Source organism: Balaenoptera physalus (genome assembly GCF_965194825.1).
Source record: "Balaenoptera physalus genome assembly, chromosome: Y".
In the NCBI taxonomy this organism is placed as follows: domain Eukaryota; kingdom Metazoa; phylum Chordata; class Mammalia; order Artiodactyla; family Balaenopteridae; genus Balaenoptera; species Balaenoptera physalus.
The window spans coordinates 4,783,722-4,802,291 of NC_138904.1; the positions used below are offsets into that span (position 1 = coordinate 4,783,722).

The following is an 18,570-nucleotide window of genomic DNA, read 5'->3' on the forward strand; positions in this document are numbered from 1 at the left end:
GCGAAACAGCAGGCTCACCAAGGAGAGTTTGCAGGTGACCACACAGCGTTAGCACATAAGAAGGGACGTAAAGAGATAAGTGTTGAACTGAGGTTTTAGAACCTACAGAAGCCACTCGCCCATGTACCTTTAGTTCAGGGTTTTCCCCCTTGGCATTATATATATTTGGGGCAGGAAGGTCGTTATGGGCTGAATTGTGTCCTCCAAAATTCAGTGCTGAAGCCCGAGCCAGACACCAGGACCTCAGAATGGGACTGTATTTGGAGATCTTTGAAGAGGGGATGAAGGTAAAATGAGGTCATTAGAGTGGGCCCTGATAGGGTTGGTGTTCTTATAAGAAGAGGAGATCAGGACACAGACACACACAGAGGGACGACCACGTGAGGACACAGGGAGGAGATGGCAGTCTACACGCCCAGGAGAGAGGCCTTAGGAGGAACCAATTCTGCAGATACCTAGATCTTGGACTTCCAGCCTCCAGGACAGGGAGGGAATAACTGTCTGTTGCTTAAGCCATCCAGCCTGTGGTACTTTGTTATGGAAGCCCTAGCAAAATAATGCAATAATTTTCACTGGGAGGGGGGAGGGGTGTTTCTGTACATTGTAGGATATTTAGGAGCCTCCCTTGCCTCTACCCACAAGATGCCAGTAGCAAGCACCTCCTGTCTGTCTTATCTGTCTATCCATTCTTCTATCTGTGCATCCATCTATCCATCCATCCATCCATCCATCCAGCCCTCTATCTATCTTTATTTCTATCTGTCTGTACATACACACATGCACACATATATAGGGACTCATATGTGTATGGAATCCCAGTAGCCTAATGAGTCAGGAAAGCAGGGTAATAGCTCAGAGGTTCTGCCCTGTATATGCAGTCACCTTCCCCATGTCCCTTGGCTCCAAGAATTCATGACCCAATTCAAGAACTCTCTGTCCTGGATTCAAGAAGGAGTTTTTAAAAACACATACTCCCTGTACAGCTAAAACATTTCACCGGTTCATTTTGACAACATCTTCCTGACGACAGCATGCTCATTGCTGCTTAGAAAATGTGTCCTTTCTCACTTTTAAAACACAGTTAAGTGTCCTGCTAATTAACACTTTCCTTATAGACACCAGATAAGTAAGCTGACCGTCACTTGCCAAGGTCTCTCAGCTCCTCGCGGAGCTAGCGTCTGTCTGCCTGGTGGCCAGTCTGCTGTAGCCGCCATCCGTAATCTGCCTCTGCCCCATCCTTGTTTTCACGTCTGTGAGGTGCGAGTCCCATCCAGCGGAGATTGGTGGTAGGTTGGGCTCGGGCCTGGTGCTCTCTGCGGCCGTCTGTGGACAGGTACCTGCCTTGCCCGCACAAGCCTTGCCCGCACCCTCCAGCCCGAGGAGATAGGCTTCTACATCACATTCAGGGTCAGGGTGGACCCAAGGGGGCACCTTTCCTGACAATGCTGGGAAACCAAAAGCTCTGGCTTCCGTATGTAGCTGGCAAGGGAGTGGGGACCGTGGGATGTGGTCCCCTCCTCCCACCTGTTTCCCCCAAGCCCCGGGAACTCCGGAAGGGAGGCCTGACGTGGATGGCTGCATTCGCCTCTCAAGGCGTTTTCCTCCAGGATGCTGTTAGTATTTCGCGGGAAGGTCATTAGTCTTGACCTCCTTTGCGGTCAGAGTACCACCTGGAGGACCTGCCACAAGAGAGGAGCCCCGCTTAGTGCTCGCAGGGGTAGACGGCAAAAGTGGTCCACAGACCCACGGCATCAGCGCCATCTGGGACCTTGCCAAAGATGCGGACCCCCAGCTGCCACCCGGCCCTCCTAAATCAGCATCTGCATTTCACCCAGGTCCCCAAGAGGTCTAGGCCACTGACCCTCCGCTCCTGGGGCATGAAGGACGCTTCGTGGTGGCGTGCAGGCATGTGAGAACCTCGACGTGTGATGATTTTACGTAGGAAACAGGAAATCAGTTAGGCCTTACTAGCATTTATTGTGTGTGTGGATCCTGGCCAGTGATCTCCATGGGGGATGGCCGCGTGTCCCCGTGGGTCCTCCAGCTGTCTAGCGAGGGGAGTGTGGGAAGACATCCATACCCCAGATCGATTTATTTGATTTCAGCATAATGCAATGTGCACATTAGCGTGAAGCATATTTACAGCTTTTTAAACATTTTTATTGAAGCATAGTTGACTTACAATATTGTATAAGTACAGCTTTTATTCTTTAACTTTTAAACCAACCTTCAGGAAATGGACAGAGGTCTTAAAGTCCTACAAACGGAGTAAAATGCAGGTTCAGGTTCTTAAGAAGAAAAGGGAACTTCTGGCATGAGCTTTGTAGCATTCACTGATGAGGGAGAACACGTTTGCTAACACACACAGCGTTCGCACCTAAGTCGATAGCCCTGTGCAAAGTCACATGTATGGCCCGAGGCTGAATGGTCAGCAATGGGGGCAGTGAGGCGCATGTTTGAACCGTACGCTGTTTCAGAATTCCCTCTGGCCCTCAGACCCTATGATGACCACCTATGACCATGGACACCTGAGGGAGGGGCCTGAGGCTCCCCCCTACCTCCCCCTCGGGAGCGCTGCTCACCGCTAGGACTCATGATGCCTACTGAGTTCTCTTGCCCCCCCTCTTTCCTTCCTCCTGTTGCAGGAAGGGGACCCTTCCAGGGCCTGAGAGCGGGCTCTTGTCTAACATTCAGAAATGAATCGTCCGAGGAGACACAAGTGCTGACAAAGCAAGAGACTTTATTGGGAAGGGGCGCCCGGGTGGAGAGCAGGAGGGTGAGGGGACCCAGGAGAACTGCTCTGCCCCGTGGCTCGCGGTCTCGGGTTTTATGGTGATGGGGTGAGTTTCCGGGTTGTCTCTGGCCAATCGTTCTGACTCAGGGTCCTTCCTGATGGTGCGCGCATCGGTCAGCCAAGGTGGATTCCCCGAGAAGGATTCCGGGAGGTTGGTAGGACCTGTGGACGGGCATCTCCTCTCTCCTTTTGCCCTTTCCCGAATTCTTCCAGTTGGTGGTAGCTTGTCAATTCCGTGTTCCTTACCAGGACCTCCTGTTCTAAGAGAACTCATGGCAGTGGTTACTGTCGGGCCCGGCCAGGGCTGGCGGATTCGGTCAGTGGTTCCCCTGACTCTCCCTTCTCTCCTTGCTCCCTCTTCCTCTGTCTCCCGCTCTTCTCCCCCTCCTGATTTTTGGGTCTGGCTGAATCCTCTGGCCTACCCCTTGCCTCCAGGACCTGTTAGGGGTGCTGGTGTCCACAGCAGACGTGCCCGGGCATCTGGGTCCCTTCCGTCTCCTTCCCAGATTCACAGGAGGGGTGCCCAGGGCCCTGCGTGCCGAGTCTCCTGTCCCCTGGGCAGAGTCACTGCTTGGCCTCCCTGGCACAGGGGTACTTCAGATGACACCCCTGGCTTATCAGAAGGGCCTTGGTTCCACGTGATGTCTTAGCAATCCTGTCTGTTCTCAGAAACACGTACTCAAGGCAGATAAGGAGAGCCTCCAGGAAAGAGCGATGACAGTTCCGGGTTCAGAGTGGCTTTCTTGTTTCCTAACAACTGCAGTAATTGCCACCAGCCTTCAAAGGACTGGCACATGCCCACTACTTTAGAAACATCTTATTTCATTGTCTCTATGAGAGAGGCAGGTGATGTAATTCACCTTATTAGATCAATGAGAAAATGGAGCTCCAGAGAAGTGAAGTCCACCCCCCCCCCACCGGGTCACACAGCTGAGAAGGCACAGGGAGGGTGCATCTTGCTGCCTCTCAAGGAACCCACAGGCAGAATTACCTATTTCTATATTCTTCTCTGTGTTTTTAAAGTTTCTTATACTGTGGGTAATCAAAACCACATCCCTAATAGACGACTAATGTGAAAATTAAATACATTCATGATGCTATCTATCCTTCCATCCATCCATCCATCTGTCCTGGAGACCACCAGCAAAAAACTGTAAGAAAAAAGGAAAAAGAAAGGTCCAAAAAAAATAAACCAGAAGAAACATTTTTGTTTTTTATTTCTACCATTTGAATGTAAACCCATAATGGCAGCAGCAGTTGTGTCCGACTGTGACCTTATTTATTTGAGCGCCTCTTAGCCCAGCCAAGCCCAGAGAGGCAGGTTTGGTCCTGTTCAGCCTGACCAAGCGAACCACAGTTAAACAAAGAGCAGGGGGGAGTGGAAAGTGGGCTTCTGGCCACCTCCTCTCCCTCCCCAAGATGACACAAGCCTGGAAGAAACAATGCACCTTGCATCATCCCTCTGAAATCCACAAGCCACATGTCACTCAAAATGCTTCGTACCTGAGGTCACGGATACTTTTCTCATTTTTTTTTTTTAAACCTAGCATTTCCCAAGCACATCACACATACTCTTTAACAAGGAAGTAATATTTGTTAACTTCCCATTAGGTTGGATCTCCGCCCCTCCACCATCATGCTTTTAGAAGTGCCAGACTACTGGTGTGCTTGGGGTCCACTGGGACCCTCCCGCTCTCTCTAACTACCAGCTGTCCTGAAGCAGTCATTTAGTATGAACTTTGGATCTAGGCAATTCATTGTGATACCCAGAGCATTGAAATACGAGTAAATTTACATATTAAATTGTACGGAAAGAGAATCCAAAGTGCCTGCAAGAGTGAAGATTTAAGAATCATAAGAGGCTTCCCTGGTGGCGCAGTGGTTAAGAATCCGCCTGCCAATGCAGGGGACGCGGGTTCGAGCCCTGGTCCAGGAAGATCCCACATGCCGCGGAGCAACTGGGCCCGTGTGCCACAACTACTGAGCCTGCACTCTAGGGCCCATGAGCCACAACTACTGAAGCCCGTGCGCCTAGAGCCCGTGCTCCGCAGCAAGAGAGGCCACGGCAATGAGAAGCCCACGCACCGCAACAAATAGTAGCCCCCACACCCCCAGCTCGTGGCAACTAGAGAAAGACGGGGCACAGCAACAGAAGACCCAACGCAGCCAATAAATAAATAAAATAAATAAATAAAATCTATTAAAAAATATATATGATTCAAATTCGGTAAAAACACAATTTAAAAAAAAAAAGAATCATAAGAGGAATGGGATGTGTGTTAGTGTAGACATACACACACATTTATGTTATATATGTAAATAATCGAGTTGTGTGTATGATTTTAAACTTGAAGAACTGTCTTTACATAAAATTTAAAGGTATTTAACTTATAAAGACACACATTCTTATATGTTACACATTCTTATATGTTATGTATTAGATACAAATAATTGTGTGTTTAAGAAACTTAAGAGGAAAGGTCATTACATATCATTTAAACATACTTGATTTGCATACATCATATAAGTAACTAGACATGTGTGTTGCTTCAAGAAACTTGGGTGAGGGACTTCCCTGGTGGTGCAGGGGTTAAGAATCTGCCTGCCAATGCAGGGGACACGGGTTCGAGCCCTGGTGCAGGAAGATCCCGCATGCCACAGAGCAACTAAGCCCGTGCACCACAACTACTGAGCCTGCACTCTAGAGCCCGTGAGCCACAACTACTGAAGCCCGCACGCCTAGAGCCCGTGCTCTGCAACAAGAGAGGCCACCGCAGTGAGAAGCCCGCGCACCACAATGAAGAGTAGCCCCCACTCGCCGCAACTAGAGAAAGCCCGTGCGCAGCAACAAAGGCCCAACGCAGCCAAAAAGAAATAAATAAAATAAATTTCTTAAAAAAAAAAACTTGGGTGAAAGTTCTTCTGTATAATGTATGGTGTATGTGTGTATGTGTAAATAAAATTGCACAGGCTTCAGAGCTGTGTAATAAGCGGAGTAGATGGATCAAACAGTTATAGTCAATGTATTTTGTTCTTTTGTGGGCACTTTGCAATCGGGTATGTTTGTTGGCGGCCGTCATATGCACATAAAAAGAAATAACATTTAAAAAGCATGTTTCAGCCCCATTTCCTGGGGCCATTTACCCTGAAAGGGCCTCAGGGGCAATCAGTTCCCACGACTCCCCCCTCCTGGAGTAATCAGAATGTCATTTAAAGGAAGGTGATTTACTACAGCTCAATTTTGGGCTTAATGATAAAGTGATAACTTCAAGCCCCGAAAAGCAGTATATCAAGGACAAGGCTGTGATTAGCCCAGCTCATGAAGAACGGGCAATGCATGTAATTAAAAACCACAAATGACCAAAAACACCCACCCTGAAATGACTCAGAATTTTATGTCTTCCTCTGTTGATCAGCCCCCATCCACCTTATTTGTAGCACCAGAGGAAGCATATGTGAGTGGGGTCCACGTGCGTTTTGCCCCTTTTCTGCCCGAGAACCTTCCTTTTAGTCTCCACGGAGGGTCTTAGGACTAGAGATAGGAGAATGCTTGTGATATTCTAGCATTGCTGGGCTTTGTTGTCATTTTTTATTGAAGGATAGTTGATGTACCATGTCGTGTTAATTTCTGCTGTACAGCAAAGGGATTCAGTTATACATATATATCTATTCTTTTTCATATTCTTTTTCCATTATGGTTTATCCAGGATATTGACTATAGTTCCTTGTGCTATACAGTAGGACCTTGTTGTCTGTCCATCCTATATAAAATAGTCAGCATTTCTGAGCTTTAGAAGGTGGCACTGGCTTGCTGGAGAATAGCTGAGCCCATCCTGAGCTGCAGAGCTGCAGAGCTGAACCTGTACATCCAGAATGCACGCACTTGATCCCGTGCAGAGACAATAGAAGATGATGGTACATAGTAATGGGCCAGCTGCACAGTAGATCCTGAGGTTCCAGGCCCGGTCCAGGTAAAGAGATGACCCTCCCACGAACGCCATATTGCTCTGGTCCCAGTTGCCTGATTTGCATTGAGATGCGAGTTCCTCTAGTTAATGCCCTAAGGACCAAGCCTTGGTCTTTACAATCCATCTTGGAGAATGAGTCTCTGCTTGCTAGTCTTTGACTGACTGCATCATGCCCTACTCCTAGGGTAGAATTTTCCACCAACCCTCTCTCCACTGGGCTCTCCTCTGCAGAGTCCAAAGTGAGGAGGTGTGCCCAGTTTTATCTTGAGGGTTCCTTTGGTGGTCACCATGGTGAGAAGGATGTCAAACATCACCTAGGTTCCACCTTGAACAGTTTCATTACTACGCCTCTACGAGGGTTAATAAAACAAAGCCCCGGCTTCTCCTGACCTCAGAGCACAGTGGTTTACATAGTTCTATCAAGTGCAATCTTTTCACTTCCATTCTCTAAAGTTAGCCCAAAAGGAGCCTTTATTTATGTTCTAGCCACTGTGTCCTGGTCCATTATCTTGTGAATAACCTGGCCTGGAACGCAGCAGAAGAGAGAGCCAATGCTCCAGGCTGGTTATGTAGTTTTCCAAGGTTGCACGGCTAGCTTGGGACCTGACTCCCAAGTCCTCCTTCCACTTACTAAGATAAATCCTTCTGGGGGATTTTTTTTTTTTTTAAACATCTTTATTGGAGTATAATTGCTTTACAATGGTGTGTTAGTTTCTGCTTTATAACAGAGTGAATCAGCTATGCATATACATATATCCCCATATCTGCAGGGCTTTCCTATGCCTACTTTCTGGAAAGTTTTTATCATAAATGGGTGTTGAATTTTGTCAAAAGCTTTTTCTGCATCTGTTGAGATGATCATACAGTTTTTCTCCTTCAGTTTGTTAATGTGGTGTATCACATTGATTGATTTGCGTATATTGAAGAATCCTTGCATTCCTGGGATAAACCCCACTTGATCATGGTGTATGATCCTTCTAATGTGCTGTTGGATTCTGTTTGCTAGTATTTTGTTGAGGATTTTTGCATCTATGTTCAGCAGTGATATTGGCCTGCAGTTTTCTTTTTCTGTGACATCTTTGTCTGGTTTTGGTTTCAGGGTTATGGTGGCCTCGTAGAATGAGTTTGGGAGTGTTCCTCCCTCTGCTATATTTTGGAAGAGTTTGAGAAGGATAGGTGTTAGCTCTTCTCTAAATGTTTGATAGAATTCGCATGTGAAGCCATCTGGTCCTGGGCTTCTGTTTGTTGGAAGATTTTTAATCACAGTTTCAATTTCAGTGCTTGTGATTGGTCTGTTTATATTTTCTGTTTCTTCCTGGTTCAATCTCAGAAGGTTGTGCTTTTCTAAGAATTTGTCCATTTCTTCCAGGTTGTCCATTTAATTGGCATAGAGTTGCTTGTAGTAATCTCTCATGATCCTTTGTATTTCTGCAGTGTCAGTTGTTACTTCTCCTTTTTCATTTCTAATTCTATTGATTTGAGTCTTCTCCCTTTTTCTCTTGATGAGTCTGGCTAATGGTTTATCAATTTTGTTTATTTTCTCATAGAACCAGCTTTTAGTTTTATTGATCTTTGCTATTGTTTCCTTCATTTCTTTTTCATTTATTTCTGATCTTTATGATTTCTTTCCTTCTGCTAGCCTTGGGGTTTTTTTTTTTTTTTTGTTCTTCTTTCTCTAATTGCTTTAGGTGTAAGGTTAGGTTGTTTATTTGAGACGTTTCCCAGGGGAATATTTACGGTAGCAGGGTAATGTGTCAGCTGAGGGGCGAATACTAAGGTCCTGGAGGCACCTTCACAGTAGGCAGCGTGGAACCCCGTGGGCTCTGTGATCCAGCAGCAAGGGCATAAAAGAAGAGGAGGAGGGGGCTTGTGAAGAGGTTTCTTTGGCATTAGCCCCGTGCCCCTCCCTGTGGAGGGGTGGGCTTCTTGTTTCACCCCAACCCTGTGAGGCTTCAGTGAGACTCCTTAGAGAGGGTGAGACCTCATTCTGCATCTCTGGTGCCCCACGGGCCTGACTCCTGCCTGAGTTTCCAGGGAGGGGGCTGTGCTGGTAGAGGCTGGGCTTCTCAGAGATGCACGGCCAGCTGAACTCGGTGGCCCATGGGGACCAGCAGGGAGGGAGTCTTGCCGCCATTTGGACTTCTGCTCCTGGGGGGTGGGGGGGACTCCAGCTGAGAAGGAGCCGCAGCCACGCCCCTCCCCCAGTCTCAGGACTTGTCATGGGGAGGAATCCAGCTGGGACAGGTCGTGTGAACTCGTAGGAATGCACTTCAGAGGGAGGGTCAGCCCTTCCTGTGGCCTGGAGCCATCTCTGGACAGTACCAGCCGCAGGGGAATGATCTGCCCCTTTGACCTTATCTTTCTCTCTACATTCCTTGCTGGGAGGGACCGGAGAGCAGCCAGAGGCGCAGTGAGTGATCCAGGAAGACACCAGAAGCTCTTTCCTCATTCTCTCCCTTCCCAGACCACCAAAACCACGCCTTCGCTCACGGTGACTTACCCTGGAATTAAACCTGCAGCTTTGGAGTTGCACTAGGCGTTGAGTTTGGGGCTTTAAAGCATTCAGTGACCAGAAGCATCCCCGGACGTGCTGGAATTTTGGCCCCTGATACTGTGAACCATCTCTCCAACGAGTAAGTTTTATAGAGACATCCCGCCCCCCCTAAGACCAAATGTCACCTTTTGATGATGTCAGAGTCATGCTTATTCAGGTTAAAATAGTTTTTCAGGTTTCACCATACTACCATCCTGGGTTTCCATGAAGAATGGGAACTATGTCAGCAGCTGCTACATTATGTATTAATTATGTGAGTGCCTGCCAAGAGCCAGAGGCACACAAAATAATTAAAACTGAGGAAGGTTTTATTTATAGACATGGAAAACAAAGGTGGAGATTTAGTCTTTACTTTTTTTTTTTTTAACTTAAACAAAACAAAATAATGATGGATGAGAGGGGACAGGCCAAAAGAGAAATGCTGACAATTATCTTTCCCGGGGTACACGTGTCCCCTAGACGTGGGGGCTGAGGCATCCGGGCTCACTTCCTCGTACTGCTTTCCGCCCACCAGGCTCAGGGCTGCCCGGCCGACTTCCTCACCCTGGGTGTTGGCCGGGAATGCCTTCCTCGGGGCTCTGTGTGCCGCGTGCCGGGGGAGCGAGACACGTGATAGTCAGGAACGCAGGTCTGCTGTGCTGCGGGCCCTGCCCAGCGTGTCCGGAACACATCCGGCCTCACCCGCGCCCCGGTGCCTCCTAGTGGGGGAGCAGTGGTCCCCACGTGCGACGCCCACTTCCCCACTGCTTTCCAGCACCCTCAGCTTCTCCGCCCACACGTGTGCACCTGCCACCCCTGCCTGCTGTGCACAGCGGCGTGGACACTCCGGTGCACACGCGAGATGCTCTGAGTAAGTGTCCGCTTTTTTTCCGCCTCCCACTTCACGGTGCCAGCAGGAAAAGAAAGATCACGGTGCAGTATTAAGAAATGATAGGCGTGTCCGTCTGATTACTGCCAAGGTGTGACTGATCATTTCAGGAAGCCCAGCTCCCCTCTGATTTATAGATGAGGCACTAGGGGCCTGAGGGAGGACCACATGGAGAAACAGGAGGTTAAGTAACTTTTTAATGAGAGCTTCCGGTTATCCGGAATGATGACTTTACAGCCAGTGATACAAGTCCATATAACTTTCCCGGGCTGTCCAATGCCTATTCAAAGCCCGGGAGCTCTTGGCTGGGGTGCTGTCCAGTGCAGTCAGTGGGAAAGCTGTGTGAGGTCCCTGCGGTCAAGGCACCTTCTCTGTGTGCCAGAGAATAGCTCTGTCTGAAAGCCTCATGAGTTGGTGAGTTGGATTCTTTTTTTTGGTTGTTGTTTCTGGGAATGGTTACTTTGTCTATAGGTCCCTGTTTTGTTCCTTTTCTGGAATAGTTAAATAATACATGGGGTAAGAGTTAATTACATAAGTCCAAGGGCCAAGTGTTAGCTATGGGCAGATAGAGTTTTGAATTATCTGGTGTGGGACTAATGAAAGTATGTGTTTTATCTGGAGTGTTACCTTTAAAAAAAAAAAAATCTGTAAAACCACCTGCAACAATTTATCTGATATGTATTCACTTGTTTGTTTGCTCCGGAAGGAGGTGGTCTTGTGGGAGAGGAAAGCAATTGCCTAATAGTCTTTGTTTCTTTCTGGATGAAATTCCTACTTTGAAAACACCGGTGGGTAAAAACAAGAAACCTAAGAGGAAGGGAGTAAAGAGGTGCGCTTCGTGCTGTAGCTTGACTCAAAAGAGAAATTGGGTCCATTAACCCTACCTATCAAAATATTAGAACCACTGCTTCTGAGTTGGATGCAAGGAATATGAATAAGGAGTATTTGCCATCAAATGTATTCCATGAAAGACGAGTGTCATTCTCAGCTAAGTAGTTGCTGCTTTTCCAAAACATAATTTTGAGGAGTTAATAGCAGTTCCACTTTTTTTTTTTAACCTTTTTTCCATGTCACATCTTTCTTTTCTTTTTTTTCATACTTAGGAATTTGGTATTTATTTATTTTTGGCTGCGTTGGGTCTTCGTTGCTGCCTGCAGTCTTTCTCTAGTTGCGGCGAGCGGGGGCTACTTTTCCTTGTAGTACGTGGTCTTCTCATTGCGGTGGCTTCTCTTGTTGCTGAGCACCGGCTCTAGGCACGCGGGCTTAAGTAGTTGTGGCACGTGGGCTCAGTAGTTGTGGTGTGGGCTCTAGAGCGCAGGCTCAGTAGTTGTGGAGCACAGGCTTAGTTGCTCCGCGGCATGTGGGATCTTCCTGTACCAGGTATGAACCCGTGTTCCCTGCATTGGCAGGCGGATTCTTAACTGCTGCGCCACCAGGGAAGTCCCACACGTGTTTATTTTCTGTTCTAAATGTACAGGTTCAAAGTCTGGCATGAGCCACTTGAATCTGTGTCCTGAAAAATGACAACCAGATTTCCTACCTACTTGAGAGGCGTGTACGTCTATCACTGAGTGTGTCCTCAGGACCATGGCTTCCACCACTCCTTGTGGCTGCACTGGCTGTGTTTTCGGATGTGCTGTTTATTATTCCAGTGTTTGGCTATATAGACAGGGTTTGGCTTCCGTATAAAGGAGCTGGGTTAAACAGGGAATGAGTCTGTGGTCCAGAAATCAACCTGTCCATGCTGCAAATGTACATCAATTACAGAAAAATCAGCATCTGGGACAGTGTGTCCTTTGCAATGCATGCCATACATAATCTACCTGTTATGAACCAGCCAAATATATTATTTTTTTCCCCCAGAGATAGATGCTCAGAAATGCATGTAACCCCTGTTCAGCCTCACCCTCCGCGTTTCCCTTGTGAATGAATGATCGGAATGAATTAAGATGTCTAGTTCTTGCTTACTTTACTTCTTACCCAGGTATCAACAGATTTTTTGTCTACCTCAGTTTTGTCCTTTGTGCTCACCCTTGCAGATTGAATGAGGGCTGATAGAAACAACTGCCATCCAAGATGATGTTACTAAAAATGGTGAAACTATTTTATTGAACGATTACTCCGCGACGTGGTTATTTGCCATAGGGCACTCTGTGTGTTCACTAAACCCATGGCAATACCTGACAGATTATTCCTATGAATTGGTGTCTCCAGGGTCATTCATATTTCCCAACTGAGATATTGCCCCATATTCATTTATAATGAGATTTTAATATAACAACGGATGCCATCAGGATTCAGAACTGTAAAAGCTTTCACTGCATGAGAAAAAAAAAAAAAGATATAAAGTCTCCCTCTATTTGTATTTAAAAGCTAAACAGTAAACGTCAGGCATCCCTTAAAAGGCTGGATGAAACAGGCATTAAAAGTTTGTGGGTAAAAATCCTAAGCAGTGTTCTCCAGACCAGTCGCCACCTCTGTTGTTTTCTTTGCTTCTTGTCTTCTGATTAAAATCCCCCCCTCGTTTGGATATTAACCTTGTAGAACTCGATCAGTCAGTCAGTGAACTCTTACCTAGCACCCCTGGGATCCAGGTAAACAAAGGTGTAGCAGTGATGAAACACAAGCGTAGTCTCACCTCCAATGCTGTCCAAGATGGAAAACAAAACTTGGGAAATGCCGCAAGTGCCAGTGTCAGGGATCATTAAATGCCTATCATGAGCAGGAAGTGCAGGGAAAGACACACTGCTGGGCGTAGCTAGGGCAGCCGGCTTGACTGTCAACTCTGGTAGAAAGCCTGCAGGTGAGACCGAATGGGTCCCAAGTCCAGTGTTCCTCTTTAGTGGTTCCAGGATGGGGGGGCTGTCTTGTCTACAGATAGATGGAGAGTTGGGGTGGGGGGGGCCTCCTTTACAGTTAATTTGTCTACCCCAGGGTTTCTCAGCTGCAACACTGGAAGACGCTTTGCTGTAGGGACTGACCTGTGCGTGGAGGATATTTAGGATCCACCTGCTAGATGCCAGTATCAACCCCCCTCCCAAATGTGACAACCAAACATGTCTCCAGCTGTTGCCCCATGTCCCTTCAGCTCCAGATGACAACCACTGACCTACAATAAGCATTTAAAATGCACAAGGCACTATTTACAATAGCCAAGACATGCAAGCAACCCAAGTGCCCATCAACAGACGGTTGGATAAAGAAGATGTGGTACATATATACAATGGAATATTACTCAGCCATAAAAAAGAATAAAATATTGCCATTTGCAGCCACATGGATGGACCTAGAGTGTCTTATGCTTAGTGAAATAAGTCAGACAGAGAAAGACAAATACTGTATGATATCACATGTATGTGGAATCTCAAAAATAATACAAATGAATGCACATGCAAAACAGAAGCAGACACAGGAAACAAACTTAAGGTTACTAAAGGGGAGAGGGACGGGGGAGGGACAAATTGGGGGTATGGGATTAACAGATACAGGCTATATAAAATAGATAAGCAACAGGATTTACTGTATAGCACAGGGAATTACAGCCATTCTCTTATAATAACCTGTAATGGAATATAATCTGCAAAAACCCTGAATCACTATGTTCTGCACTTGAAATTAACACAACGTTGTAAGTCCACTATACTTCCTAAAATAATAGAATAAAATGCATCGGGCAGAGCTTTGCGGTGGAGCAGGGTTCCTCGGCCTGGGCACTGCAGTGCTGACTTTTGGGGCCGCATCATGCTTTGACGTGGGAACGTCCTGTGCACCGTAGGGGGTTGAGAACACCTCCGCCCTGGTCCAAACATTGCCGAAGGCTTCCAGGGGAGGCAGGGCATCCTCTGCTTAGAACCTCTGAACTGGAGACAGGAAGGGGCCCCTGGAGGCCTGACGGAAGCGGGAAGAGGGCCCCTGTGTCCTGTTCGCAGCTCTTCCCCCAGGTTTCCTGGCAGCTCCTCACTTCTTCTGGAGGATGCCCCAGCTTGTCTGAACTGAGTCACTGGGCCGGGGTTTCCTGGGTCCCTACCTGCCACCTCTGTCACAGATGAGGAGACTGTGGGGTTATGTGAGTTCACGGGATTGGCCAAGATACTCTTCAGGGTAGGCGGGCTTTGCCAGGGCCCGACTTCAACTGCTTCTCTACAAAGCCCTGCCTTCCGATCCACAGCCCTTTGTCTGTAACCAGAAGGAAAAGAAAAAGATTGGAAGCCCAGTGTTCACCAGCCACGCTTGTTCTGAACCAAGGAATGTAAAACTGATGTAACGTTGAATAGTCTTTCTTTAGCCGACAGAATGCAAGTATTCATCGTGTTTATCGCTGCGGAACCATTAATATGTGTGATTGCAGGTTGCTTTCTAAAACTTTGCTCAAGGTATATGGATTACATGATATATTTGAAGATATAGTGTGTGTGTGTGTGTGTGTGTGTGTATATATATATGAAATATGAAGGTAATGGTGAACATATACACGTATAGATGCGTTACACCTATACATATGAAGGTAATGGTGAACATACACACGTGTAGATGCGTTACACCTATACATATGAAGGTAAGGGTGAACATACACACGTGTAGATGCGTTACACCTATACATATGAAGGTAAGGGTGAACATACACACGTGTAGATGCGTTACACCTATACATATGAAGGTAAGGGTGAACATACACACGTGTAGATGCGTTACACCTATACATATGAAGGTAAGGGTGAACATACACACGTGTAGATGCGTTACACCTATACATATGAAGGTAAGGGTGAACATACACACGTGTAGATGCGTTACACCTATACATATGGAAGGTAAGGGTGAACATACACACGTGTAGATGCGTTACACCTATACATATGAAGGTAAGGGTGAACATACACACGTGTAGATGCGTTACACCTATACATATGGAAGGTAAGGGTGAACATACACACGTGTAGATGCGTTACACCTATACATATGAAGGTAAGGGTGAACATACACACGTGTAGATGCGTTACACCTATACATATGGAAGGTAAGGGTGAACATACACACGTGTAGATGCGTTACACCTATACATATGAAGGTAAGGGTGAACATACACACGTGTAGATGCGTTACACCTATACATATGAAGGTAAGGGTGAACATACACACGTGTAGATGCGTTACACCTATACATATGAAGGTAAGGGTGAACATACACACGTGTAGATGCGTTACACCTATACATATGAAGGTAAGGGTGAACATACACACGTGTAGATGCGTTACACCTATACATATGAAGGTAAGGGTGAACATACACACGTGTAGATGCGTTACACCTATACATATGAAGGTAAGGGTGAACATACACACGTGTAGATGCGTTACACCTATACATATGAAGGTAAGGGTGAACATACACACGTGTAGATGCGTTACACCTATACATATGAAGGTAAGGGTGAACATACACACGTGTAGATGCGTTACACCTATACATATGAAGGTAAGGGTGAACATACACACGTGTAGATGCGTTACACCTATACATATGAAGGTAAGGGTGAACATACACACGTGTAGATGCGTTACACCTATACATATGAAGGTAAGGGTGAACATACACACGTGTAGATGCGTTACACCTATACATATGAAGGTAAGGGTGAACATACACACGTGTAGATGCGTTACACCTATACATATGAAGGTAAGGGTGAACATACACACGTGTAGATGCGTTACACCTATACATATGAAGGTAAGGGTGAACATACACACGTGTAGATGCGTTACACCTATACATATGAAGGTAAGGGGGAACATACACACGTGTAGATGCGTTACACCTATACATATGAAGATAAGGGGGAACATACACACGTGTAGATGCGTTACACCTATACATATGAAGGTAAGGGTGAACATACACACGTGTAGATGCGTTACACCTATACATATGAAGGTAATGGTGAACATATACATATGTATTCCAGTTTTATTGCATGACAAATTTATAGATATTCCAGTTTAACTCAGGTATCGTTGACCTTAACATTGTATACCTTTCAGATGTACAACACAATGATTTGCTATGCCATGTGTATTGTCAAATGAACACCACCATAATTTTAGGGAATATCCATCACCTCCCATGGTTACAAATTTTGGTTGTTTCAGTTGCTAAATGGGTGTGTGTGACAGAATGAATGCTTTCAGTGTAGAAAACTACTGTGTCTGTTATGAGTGCCAAAAGCCGTCCTGAAGGCAGCTCAGTGTTGAAGAGGGTCTTTGAATCCTTGTAATAAATTAGCTTTGATTTTTTTTTTTAAAGCCATTACTTTGTAAAATCCAAAGGATTCTGCGCTCTGAAACACACCTAGCCACACTTGTTTGTGTTTTTTTGAGACCGAGGCCTTGGGGTTGTAATTGCCAGCAGGGCAGGGTTCATTTTTAGCACGTGGTGACCTTGAACATCAGATGGTGTTTGCACTCTGTGGGGTTTTTTTTTTTTCCATTTACTGTATCATCGTATGCTCTCTTATACCCTCAGAAGCAGCTTCTGCTGCTTAAAACCTCGTGACCTTTCTGCACCGTCCAAGCTTTGCAATAATGTGAAAACACTCAGAAACCTAAATGCAGCCAGAAGAGTTGGGCAGAACGACTTTGCCTTTTGGACCCTGTGCTCAGAGCTTCTGTGCCCCGTGTGCTCAGAGGGCAGCTTCTCCCCCGCCTGTGCACCTGAAAGGCAAAGAACCCCTAACTCAAAAGAACCGTGTGGGTTATGAGGGCCCAGCCTGGTATTCTGTGGCCTGGAAGTACTAAACTGATAAGAACGTATTGACTTTGAAAAGGCCAGCTATGTGATTCCGTTAAAAAAAAAAAGTACCAAGGCCATTTCTGGTTAATTAAGAAGAAGGGAAAATTGTCGTTCAGCGAGCAAGCGTGTATGCCTCTGGGTCAGGATTTCCCAGCCTGGGGCCAGTTGATCTGTGGGCCTGGGGAATTCTTTGTCGTGGGATGGGTCTTGTGCATCGTGGGATGTTCAGGCGCATCCTTGGACACCATCCAGGAGATGCCAATAGCACCTGCTCTGTTGTGAGAACCAGCATGACTCCAGACACCACTAACATCTTGGGGGAGGGGGGGAGGGGCGGGCGTTGGGGAGGGGCTGCAGAGTCACCCCTCGTTGACAGCCACCGGGCTAGAAAAAGCATTTAAGAATTAGTAAGACAGAGCTTGGACTGAAAGCACGATGCTCCACCTTGGCACGAATGATACCTGGGGCCGGATCGCTCCTTTGTTGGCAGTGCATTGTGGGATATTCATGTGCATCCCTGGCTGCTACCCTCTGGCTGCCAGTGGGTAGAAGGTCACAGCTTGTGAGCACAGCTGTGTTGCTTGTGGAGCAACGCCCGCAAGCTGTGACAACCAAAAATGTGTCCAGACAGGGCCACCTGTCCCTCGGAAGACAAAGTCACTGGGGCTTGACAGTCGTTGGTCTAGGCGGATCTTATATTACCTTAGGTGGGAATAATAAATCTGTTTTCTATAGGTAGTGTTGGGGCCAAGAGTTTTCCTGCCCCATCATCTTTTCACCCATCCCATGGGTGACACATCCAAAGGGGTGTCGAAAGCCATCTGCCTTCCTGGGCATTCCAGGTCATGTCACATCATTGACATCTCCTGAGGCAGACTCACCACGGTCGGCAGCACGCAGTGGAGTCCAGGAACTTCTGATTACAAATGAGTCCAGGTGAGGAGTTCATTAATCAAGGAGGCGATGGTCATAACTGTCTAGAGCTAGAGGGTGCACACTCAGGTGTTTTTGGTTGGAAGTGACAGAAACTCAATGCCCCCTCACTCAAACCCAGAAAGGGATTTTTCAGTTGCACAGATGGGAGGGAGGCTCACAGAGTCAGAGGAAGAGCCCCAGGAACCAGGACCATTGGCCTTAAGGAGCTGAAAATTCTTTGCAAGTCCGATTGACATGACTTGTCGCTACTGTCCGTGGCTGCTGGTGGAGGCGACCACTGTACTTGAGAGTTGCTGGTTTTGCATCCTGGTTAAATGCAGTGGTGTTATTACCGTTTTATGTACATTTGGGAGTGGATGCTGTGATAGTTATCCGTCACTGGATACAAATTAGCACACATTTAAGGGCTTAGAACAACATCCATTGATTATCTCCGTGTCTGTGGGTCAGGTGTCTCCGCATGGCTTACCTGGCTCGTCTGCTCACGACGGTCTTTACAAGCCTGCAAAATATTGGCCACAGTCGTATTATCACCTGAAAGCTTGGGATCCCCTTGTAAGCTCATTCAACATGTTGGCAGAATCTAGTTCCCTGTGGTTGTAGGACTGGGACCCTCAGCTCCTAGGGGCCACCCCTCCCTATAGGCATTTCACACCATGA

The 18,570-nt window shown here is 46.8% G+C and overlaps 1 protein-coding gene across 5 annotated transcripts in view; it reads left to right on the plus strand.

The window, feature by feature from the left end:
* The window catches only part of LOC309653433 (steryl-sulfatase-like), a gene marked incomplete at its 3' end in the record, with an annotated part of 633,880 nt that overhangs the window by 13,607 nt on the left and 601,703 nt on the right, over nucleotides 1-18,570 (plus strand). The window contains exon 1 of one of the 5 annotated variants that reach the window (XM_082448101.1): nucleotides 9,078-9,395. The exons of the other annotated variants lie outside the window; for them this stretch is intronic. Of the gene's footprint in view, nucleotides 1-9,077; nucleotides 9,396-18,570 lie in introns of those variants that run through there. 5 annotated transcript variants of the gene reach the window in all.